The 10,826-nt window shown below is 44.8% G+C and overlaps 1 long non-coding RNA gene across 1 annotated transcript; it reads left to right on the forward strand.

Annotated features, from left to right (window-relative positions):
• Positions 1 to 2,633: 2,633 nt before the first annotated feature.
• Positions 2,634 to 10,097, forward strand: LOC115462822. Its single transcript, XR_003940961.1, has 2 exons — positions 2,634 to 2,861; positions 9,560 to 10,097. It is a non-coding gene; the product is annotated as an uncharacterized LOC115462822 (long non-coding RNA).
• Positions 10,098 to 10,826: the final 729 nt, after the last annotated feature.

The following is a 10,826-nucleotide window of genomic DNA, read 5'->3' on the forward strand; positions in this document are numbered from 1 at the left end:
GAGGAACCCATGGAGTGGCAAGAGGCGGAAGAGAGAGAGAAGGGGGAGAGCCTGGAGGAACCCATGGACATAGCAGCATGGGCTCAATCGTTGGGGAAAAAGCTGAGGAAGCAGGTGACTTCTTGGTATGGCAGCTGGACTGAAAGGGAGAAGAAAAGGGTCATGCGGGAGAAGGGTTAGTGATAGTGAAAGTGTGACCCAGAAAGGGTGGGACCCTTGTATCTCCCCATAGAGTTCAGGCTGTTTTGAACTGTGTGCTGCTGAACGACTTAGAGTGAAAAGTGTGTTGTTTTGGGAGGGATTCTTGTTTTTGCCTGTGTGCACTACTCAAAGAGAAAGGAAGATTTTTTTAAACTGTTTGCCATTGCACCTGGGGAAGACATGCAGCAGTGGTTTTGTTTTTTGAGCTGTAGCCTGCGGACGCTCCCCCCGGGGGGGGGGGGGGGGGGGAAGCTCTAGGCTGTAGGACTGTTTAAGGGGAACGAACTGAGTTCTTGAAGCAGTGGGATTTATGTTTTTTTTACCCTGCTGTGTTGTTTCCATTGAAGAGGGAAACAGTGGGTGCTGTGTTTTGTTCCTGTTTTATTTTGAACTGCTGGACTGTGAGCACCAAGGAAATAAAAAGTTGCTGGTTTTCTTTTGGAACTGTTGGTTACCCTAGTCGTACCCTGTGGATTACTGTGGGTTATGGGGCTGGGCATGAAGCTTGGTCCATAGCCGGAGTCTCAAACGAAGAGACGGGATCCTGAGAACCCCTGGAGGAGGGACGGATCTTTCACACTACGTACAAACATCCATATACAGGAAACCCACAGACAAATGCAGCTACCTCCACAACTCCAGCTTCCACCCTTCACATACAAAAAAATCCATTATTCACAGCCAAGCCACGATACCACCGTATCTGCTCTGACACAGGGGACAGAGATAGGCACCTCAAAATCTTAACCGCATCCTTCAAACAGAAAGGCTACAACCCCAAAATAATCTCCAAGAATATTGCCTCCTCCCTCAAAACACCCAGAGAAAATCTGCTACAATACAAGGAAAAGAAAGCCACAGACAGAACCCCCCTTAAAGTGACATACAACCCAGAGGTGGAAAAACTGAGAAAAATCATAAGAGATCTGCAGCCACTACTCCAAGAGGATGAATTACTGAAAGAGATATTCCTGTCCCCACCAGTGCTGGCCTTCCGACAGCCACCCAACTTAAAACACAAGCTAGTGAGAAGCAAACTCTCAACACAGACCCGAAAAGAAGAGAATGGCACACATCCTTGCAATATATCCAGCTGCAAGCTATGCCAAAACATTTCACAAGACCCCACAATCATTCACAAAGGAAAAATATTCAACATAAAGGAATCCTTCACATGCTCATCTTCCAATGTATTATATGTCATCCAGTGTAAAAAATGTGACGAAGGATGCTATATTGGAGAAACAAGCCAGATGCTGAAGATTTAATTTACATAGACATCATATGAAAAATGCCAGTGCCAAGCAGGATGTTACCTCTGTGGGACAGCACTTTACAAAACCAGAACACTGTACTAATGATTTTAGGTAAGAATACTTTTAAAGTAAACTTTAAAACGATATAGAAACGCAAGACCTTTGAAGTCAAAATGATTAAATATTTTGACACCCACCAGACAGGACTTAACAAAGATCTGGGTTTTGTAGCCCATTATAAACCATGAAATTTCACTGCTTTGTCACCCTCTGATCACCATGCATATCTCCCTATCCCTCATCCTCTCAGCCCTCTCTGTTTCTCACCTAGCCCACCCCTCCCTCATTGTTTCAGACTGTCACTAAAATACTTTGGTGTTTCACTTATATATGCTGTTACTTATCAAAATTTGCTTATTTCTGATCTGACGAAGAAGGTACCTTCGAAAGCTAATCAAAAAATGTATTATTTTATTTTATTCCATTTCTATTGACTGCCTTTAGAAGTGGACTAACACGGCTACCACATCTCTCTACCTTTGGGTTTAAAAAGCAAAATCATGTATGTGCATGTAAGGTCTGGATAACTGAATTAAAACAAAGTTGAAAGCAAATGCCCATAGTATGTAATATGTGGTACCAATAATGAAAGAGTGATGGAATATTCATGTAGCAAGCAGCCTGAGCCAACAGATTTATTTTCCACTGAACACAATTAACTTTGAACTTGGCAGTCAACAGTGTGCTGAACTGGACAATGTTGGCAATTTAGACTGACTCTGGAATTTATAAGAAATTACTACTCCACCTATGAAAAGTTATTCCGTTCTTATACTGCTCAAGCTGCCTAGCATGTTTGAAAATATAAGTAAGATTAAATAAAAATGCTCTTAGGTTTGTTTGCTTTGTTTTGAGTGTAGGCAGAACGACGGCAGCGCGGGGAAAGAGAAACATAGATTAACCAAAGTGGCTGAGGCTTCAATAGGTTGACGTCATGCCTCCTCCGCATCAATCAAACTTCCTTGCAAGAGCATAAGAAACCAGTAGGCAGAGCTTGTGGACGTATCAATTTCATTGTTTGGGGTGTACCAAGATGTCCGCTGCTTCCGGTTCAGCTTCGTGACATCTTAACCCGACTAGGAGTCTGCGCACGCGCACATTGGGGGGGGGGGGGGGGGTGTGTGGGGTGTGGACAAGCGGAAGCGGAGATGGCTGCGGTCCGTGAACGGTGTCAGCGGCCAGAGGCGGAGGAGGAAGAATCCGATCAGAGGGCAGAACCGGAGCCCCGGGGTTGTTTGCGTGCACTGGTCCGTCACTCCTACTGCTTCGACGTGTGGGTCTTCCTCCTCTTCGACCTCGTCCTCTTCATCCTCATCTACCTGCTGCCCTGAGCCAAAGCGGCCGGTGAGTCCCGAGCACTGAACAGCCCTTCTCTCCCCCCCCCCCCCCCGAGCTCAGCGCAAACTGCATCCCTCACCCCCACCCTCCATCCCTTGAATGCCTTCCCCTCCCCCTCACCCCCACCCTCCATCCCTTGAATGCCTTCCCCTCCCCCACACCCACACTAGCCATCCCTTGAATGCCTTCCCCTCCCCCACACCCCCACTATCCATCCCTTGAATGCCTTCCCCTCCCCCACACCCCCACTATCCATCCCTTGAATGCCTTCCTCTCCCCCACACCCCTACTATCCATCCCTTGAATGCCTTTTCCTCCCCCCCCCCCCGAGCTCAGCGCAAACTGCATCCCTCACAAGCTAAGTGCTGAGTATATTTTATATTGAGTGCTTTAAAGTCACAAGTTTCTTACACCATTCAGCCTTAATAATTGTGTACTAACGGGGCTGAATGTAATGGTAGCTGTAGGACGGTGGAGGTTGAGTCAATGATTAGCAAATGGGCACGTACAAGTGATCCACCATTGGGTGAGATGTGAATAATCATGTGCAAGATATGAGACTCTAATCCACCTAGTTATTTCAACAGCTCTTGTTTCAAGGTTACTCATCTATATACACTCAGTGTCATTTTTTGTGATATCCCAGAAATAAGCAGATGATTTTCCCCAAGTCATTTCTCCAGCCCCCACTATCCATCCATTGAATCTCTTCTCTCCTCAAGAAATTCAGCCCTCCTGTTGAGCTCCAAATCGTACTTCTCCCCCCCCCCCCCCCACCAATCCAGCCATTGAAGCTCTTCTCTCCTTCTTGAGACATTCAGCCCTCCTGCTGAGCTCCAAACCCTACTTCCCCCTCCCCCCATCATATATGAATCTCTTGTCTGCGCCTCAAGATATTTAGCCCTCCAGCTGAGCTGCAAACCCTACTTTCCCTTTCCCCCAGAGATGGTGGTTTGTTTGGTGCTTCAATCTCGGAGCTGTTCTGCTGCCCCAGCCTCATGCTATTCCTCCTCAGATCCTGACCCTGATCAGGCCTAACTCTGCCCCAAATTCTCTTCTTGGTGAGGTCTAACTCTGCTCCAAATTTTCTTCTTGGTGACGTCCAAGACCACTACAGCTGCTTGGGTTTGGAAAGCACATCCTGAGCTTCCTAAGGGTCTTGTGGTATATTAGTCAGTATATAAAGCTGTTTTTACTCATTCTACTCTTGTTCAACATCCGTTGAGCTATCAGACTGATTGACAGACAGAAGGGTTCTTTATTAATTGGACATAGGGAAGACTATCCATAAGATAAAAACTAGCATTATTGAACATACAGTGGGGGAAATAAGTATTTGATCCCTTGCTGATTTTGTAAGTTTGCCCACTGACAAAGACATGAGCAGCCCATAATTGAAGGGTAGGTTATTGGTAACAGTGAGAGATAGCACATCACAAATTAAATCCGGAAAATCACATTGTGGAAAGTATATGAATTTATTTGCATTCTGCAGAGGGAAATAAGTATTTGATCCCCCACCAACCAGTAAGAGATCTGGCCCCTACAGACCAGGTAGATGCTCCAAATCAACTCGTTACCTGCATGACAGACAGCTGTCAGCAATGGTCACCTGTATGAAAGACACCTGTCCACAGACTCAGTGAATCAGTCAGACTCTAACCTCTACAAAATGGCCAAGAGCAAGGAGCTGTCTAAGGATGTCAGGGACAAGATCATACACCTGCACAAGGCTGGAATGGGCTACAAAACCATCAGTAAGACGCTGGGCGAGAAGGAGACAACTGTTGGTGCCATAGTAAGAAAATGGAAGAAGTACAAAATGACTGTCAATCGACAAAGATCTGGGGCTCCACGCAAAATCTCACCTCGTGGGGTATCCTTGATCATGAGGAAGGTTAGAAATCAGCCTACAACTACAAGGGGGGAACTTGTCAATGATCTCAAGGCAGCTGGGACCACTGTCACCACGAAAACCATTGGTAACACATTACGACATAACGGATTGCAATCCTGCAGTGCCCGCAAGGTCCCCCTGCTCCGGAAGGCACATGTGACGGCCCGTCTGAAGTTTGCCAGTGAACACCTGGATGATGCCGAGAGTGATTGGGATAAGGTGCTGTGGTCAGATGAGACAAAAATTGAGCTCTTTGGCATGAACTCAACTCGCCGTGTTTGGAGGAAGAGAAATGCTGCCTATGACCCAAAGAACACCGTCCCCACTGTCAAGCATGGAGGTGGAAATGTTATGTTTTGGGGGTGTTTCTCTGCTAAGGGCACAGGACTACTTCACCGCATCAATGGGAGAATGGATGGGGCCATGTACCGTACAATTCTGAGTGACAACCTCCTTCCCTCCGCCAGGGCCTTAAAAATGGGTCGTGGCTGGGTCTTCCAGCACGACAATGACCCAAAACATACAGCCAAGGCAACAAAGGAGTGGCTCAGGAAGAAGCACATTAGGGTCATGGAGTGGCCTAGCCAGTCACCAGACCTTAATCCCATTGAAAACTTATGGAGGGAGCTGAAGATGCGAGTTGCCAAGCGACAGCCCAGAATTCTTAATGATTTAGAGATGATCTGCAAAGAGGAGTGGACCAAAATTCCTCCTGACATGTGTGCAAACCTCATTATCAACTACAGAAGACGTCTGACCGCTGTGCTTGCCAACAAGGGTTTTGCCACCAAGTATTAGGTCTTGTTTGCCAGAGGGATTAAATACTTATTTCCCTCTGCAGAATGCAAATAAATTCATATACTTTCCACAATGTGATTTTCCGGATTTAATTTGTGATGTGCTATCTCTCACTGTTACCAATAACCTACCCTTCAATTATGGGCTGCTCATGTCTTTGTCAGTGGGCAAACTTACAAAATCAGCAAGGGATCAAATACTTATTTCCCCCACTGTATTTCTGCTATTCACCTTTTGTGCAGCATTGCAGCAGCCCATGCCGGGAGCCCTTCAAAGTACAGTATAAGTTTTAATAGAGCAATAAGCATTTGAAACAAAAACTGCAATGATCTTTTTCCACCACAATACGTAAAGTACAGGTGAGAACTAAAAACGTCACATTCTCTAACTGCATGGTCTTATGGACAAATCAGCAAAACTGAACGTTACCCATTTATGGCTTTTTGGATCTACTGCATCAAGACGTCAATATTTACATATGGCCAAGTGGATCATTAAGCTAAAAGCCAATGAAATTCGCAGCGTTTTGCATGTGATTGAATAAGCTATCCCCAATGGCCACACGAACAATTGGGCCAGCCACCTCAGATGTGAAAAATGGGTTAGTCTACTTGTCCGTAAGATTACGGTTTATAACAAATTGCTACTCTACCTATAAAAAGTTATTCCATTATTCTTTGATAACGTTTGGCTTCTATGGTATGCTTTTTCAGATTTGGAAAATTCTGTTCAGCACACACAGTTCTATACACAAAACTGTTGAAAGCCATTTGCATTATCCCATTTTCAGATTTTATATGTCTGAAGAGGGCTGTATTCCTATAGTTTAAAGGCAGAGCACTCTCAGTGGTGCTGGTTTTCCAAACACTTTTCATTGTTTTGTTATCCCCATTGGATGACAAAGCATGGCTTTCTTACACCTGATGTAAAATTTTGACCCTCACAGCTGCTCCTCTAAGTTGTGTTTTTTTTTTTTGTCACCATTCTTCTCATTTTATCTCCTTTTTGAAAGTTAAATGCTAACGTATTGGATTTCCTGTGTGTACTTACTCCAGAACTTATATCAAATCTGATCATGTTATGATCACTATTGTAAAGTGGCCCCAGCACCTTTACCTCCTGCACCAGATCATGTGGTCCATTAAGGACAAGATCTAGAATTTTTCCTTCTCTCGTTGGCTCCTGTACCAGCTGCTCCATAAAGCAGTTCTTGATTCTATCAAGTAATTTCATCTGTTTAGCATGCACTGATGTTACATTTATCCAGTCAATATTGGGGTAATTGAAATCACCCATTATTATTGTGTTGCCCAGTTAGCCTTCCTAATTTCCTTTAACTTTTCTGCGTCCGTCTGTTCATCCTGGCCAGGCGGACGGTAGTACACTCCTATCACTATCCTTTGCCCCTTTACACATGGAATTTAAATCCGTAGAGATTCCAAGAGGTGTTTTGTTTCCTGCAGAATTTTCAATCTATTTGAGTCAAGGCCCTCCTTAACATACAAAGCTACCCCTCCACCAAATCAGTACAATATAATTTGTACCCCGTTAGGACAGTGTCCCACTGGTTATCCTCCTTCCACCAGGCCTCAGAGATTCCTTTTATATCTAATTTTTAATTTAATGAAATATATTCTAACTATCCCATCTTATTTCTTAAGCTTCTGGCATTTGCTTATAGACATTCCAAACCATTTTTGTTCCTGTTCACAGCTTGCTCAGCAGTTGACAGTGTTAATTTACAATCTTGAAAATCTGCCTGCTCTTTATTTTAAGACACTTGATCTACTATGGTCTCTATTACGTTCCCTGTTTTGGTGGTATCTTTTAATGATACCTTATTCCGAACCGTGCACTTTTGAGTGACTGTCAGCCTTCCCCCAATTTCTAGTTTAAACTGCTCTATCTCTGGTGGTTGGGAAGCGGGGATAGTGCTGGGCAGACTTATACGGTCTGTGCCAGAACCGGTGGTGGGAGGCGGGGATAGTGCTGGGCAGACTTATACGGTCTGTGCCCTGAAAAGGACAGGTACAAATCAAGGTAAGGTATACACAAAAGTAGCACATATGAGTTTATCTTGTTGGGCAGACTGGATGGACCGTGCAGGTCTTTATCTGCCGTCATCTACTATGTTACTATGTTTTTAAATGTTGATGCCAGCTGCCTGGTTCCATCCTTGTCCTCCCTGAGTGCTCCATTTGCTCCTTCCTGATCTAACAGCCCCACAGATTCCCTCGCAGGCTTCCTGCTGCTTATATACCTGAAAAAAAGCGTTACTATGAATTTTTCTGTGCATGCCAAGTTTTTCTTTCTTAGTTGCTCTAAGAAGTAGTCATTTATTGTATCTAGAAATTTTACCTCCCTAGCACTCCCTGATGTAGCATTTATCCAATCAGTATCATGATAATTGAAGTCACCCATTATTATAATGTTGCCCAATTTGCCAGCTTTCCTAATTTTTGTCCCGGCAGAGAGTAGTACATCTGAACCAGCATAATCCCTCCCTTCACACCTGGAATTTCTATCCACAAGGATTCCACGCTGCTGTTTCATGTAGATTGTTTATTGTAGTTGACTAAATTCCCTCTTTAACATATAGCGCAACCCCCCCCCCCCCCCCCCCCCATTTTGAACAACTTATTTATTTATTGCATTTGTATCTGCAAAACGTCCATGTTCAAACAACACGTCCTGTGCTGTGTCTCAGTTTTCAATTTTCTCAGTTTGGTATTGCTCCCACATCCATGACATGGCTGATCTTCTGTCTCTGTATCAGACAGTAGTCTCTGTCAGGCTGTAGTATGTTTTGATATTAGTAATTGAATTCATCCATTTGATTACATAATCATTTTATTCTTCCCCTAAGTGAAGATGTTAAACACTTTACAGTGTGTATTTGGGGGGGGGGGGGGGGGAATGCAGATTCCTCTACACTGCGTTTGAGAATTGGTTGATGCAGTCTGTCCTGAGTTAATAACTACTTATCATTTCTAAAGCGCTACTAGACACGCGCAGCACTATACACTTGAACATGAAGAGACAGTCCCTGCTCGACAGAGCTTACAATCTAATTAGGACAGACAAACAGGACAAATAAGGGATAAGGATAAAGATTAGCAAGATATCGGAATCCCAAAGAGAAGCAAGATTCTGTGCAGAATCCCAAAGAGTAGCAAGATTCCGGAATACAAAGAGTAGCAAGATTCCAGAATCTCAAAGAGTAGCAAGATTCCAGAATTTCAAAGAGTAGCAAGATTCGGAGCAGAATCCCAACAGTAGCAAGATTCTGGAATCCCAAACACTACTACTTATTTCTAAAGCGCTACTAGACGTACGCAGCGCTGTACACTTGAACATGAAGAGACAGTCCCTGCTCGACAGAGCTTACAATCTAATTAGGACAGACAAACAGGACAAATAAGGGATAAGGATAAAGAGTAGCAAGATTCTGGAATCCCAGAGTAGCAAGATTCTGGAATGATCAAGATTCCGTTTAGAATCCCAAAGAGTAACAGGATTCTGGGCGGAATCCCAAAGAGTAGCAAGATTCTGTGCAGAATCCTAAAGAGTATGAAGCTTCTGGAATCCCAAAGACTACTACTACTACTTATCATTTCTATAGCGCTACTAGACATATGCAGCGCTGTACATTTGAACATGAAGAGACAGTCCCTGCTCGACAGAGCGTACAATCTAATTAGAGCAAAATGCAGGCCAGGCCTGTGTCTCATCTGAGCTGCTGAAGAGCAAGCAACGGTTTCTTTGAAAGGGCACAGTTTTCACCCTTTTTAGGGAAGAACTAATGCTTTGAAATATTTCAGCTAAAATTACAGCTTGCTTAGAAGAAGTTAAGGTGCTTGCGGAAGTTTAAGAAAGGTAGAAGGTAGCTGGTGCAGGGACTCGTGTAGGAATTAAGGCTACTGTAGTTCTTTTGTTAGAAGCACTGACAGATTTTAAGGTTGATAAGAAACTAAATAGCTTTTCCTGTTCTTTCCTTATTTTATTGTAGGAATTTCTGAGTGCACCGTGTAGAAAGGCATAAGCTTCCATATCCCACTAGAAGAAACCATTGGGAGGATGGCATCGGCGGTCAGAGCTACCTGCTTGGAAGCATCTATCATTAAGGACTTATGCTGAGGGGTAGAAAAAGCTTCTGCTAAATGATGCCTTAGAGCTGAAGCCTCCTGCCTTGAAGGGAAGGGGCTATCTGTTGATTATTAAATACCCCTGCTGTCTTTCTTTTGTGCTAAATCGAGTAAAGAGTACAGGCTCGGTGTTATTTTTGGGGAAGACTCCCTCTAGCCATTGGAAGAGGGTGGGTTCTGCCCTCACTCAAGGAGGAATTTGCACGGATGGGAATAAGGAAACCTCCTAACTCTCCCAGCACTATGAACTCTCCTGCACCCTTGGTGGTGTGGGGAGGGAGGTGGAACCTTTTTCACTTGCACGGCTGTTGGTGGACACCATGGCAGTATGTTTGTACTCTGTTTGAACTTCCTGCTTTGCCATTGTAATTCTGTGGTAATAAAGGATGCTACTACATTGCAGTGAATGTGTCACTTACATTATGTTTATGTGGGATAAACATAAAGGAATCCTGTTCAGAAAGAATGGATCCTAAGGAGCTTAGCCGAGATTGGGTGGCAGAGCCGGTGTTGGGAGGCGGGGATGGTGCTGGGCAGACTTATACGGTCTGTGTCAGAACTGGTGTTGGGAGGCGGGGCTGGTGGTTGGGAAGCGGAGATGGTGCTGGGCAGACTTATACGGTCTGTGTCAGAACTGGTGTTGGGAGGCGGGGCTGGTGGTTGGGAAGCGGGGATATTGCTGGGCAGACTTATACGGTCTGTGCCAGAACCGGTGTTGGGAGGCGGGGATAGTGCTGGGCAGACATATGGTCTGTGCCAGAACTGGTGTTGGGAGGCGGGGCTGGTGGTTGGGAAGCGGGGATAGTGCTGGGCAGACTTATACGGTCTGTGCCAGAACCGGTGGTGGGAGGCGGGGATAGTGCTGGGCAGACTTATACGGTCTGTGCCCTGAAAAGGACAGGTACAAATCAAGGTAAGGTATACACAAAAGTAGCACATATGAGTTTATCTTGTTGGGCAGACTGGATGGACCGTGCAGGTCTTTTTCTGCCGTCATCTACTATGTTACTACTATTAAAGAGGCTACACTGTAGGCTGGGAGGTTTTTGCTGAATTATCCTAGGTGCTGCAGCTGATTCTCCTGACTGCATGGGCAAAGGGTCAAACGCAGGCCGTTTGCACCTCTGCATA

Source organism: Microcaecilia unicolor, chromosome 2, assembly GCF_901765095.1.
Source record: "Microcaecilia unicolor chromosome 2, aMicUni1.1, whole genome shotgun sequence".
In the NCBI taxonomy this organism is placed as follows: Eukaryota; Metazoa; Chordata; class Amphibia; order Gymnophiona; family Siphonopidae; genus Microcaecilia; species Microcaecilia unicolor.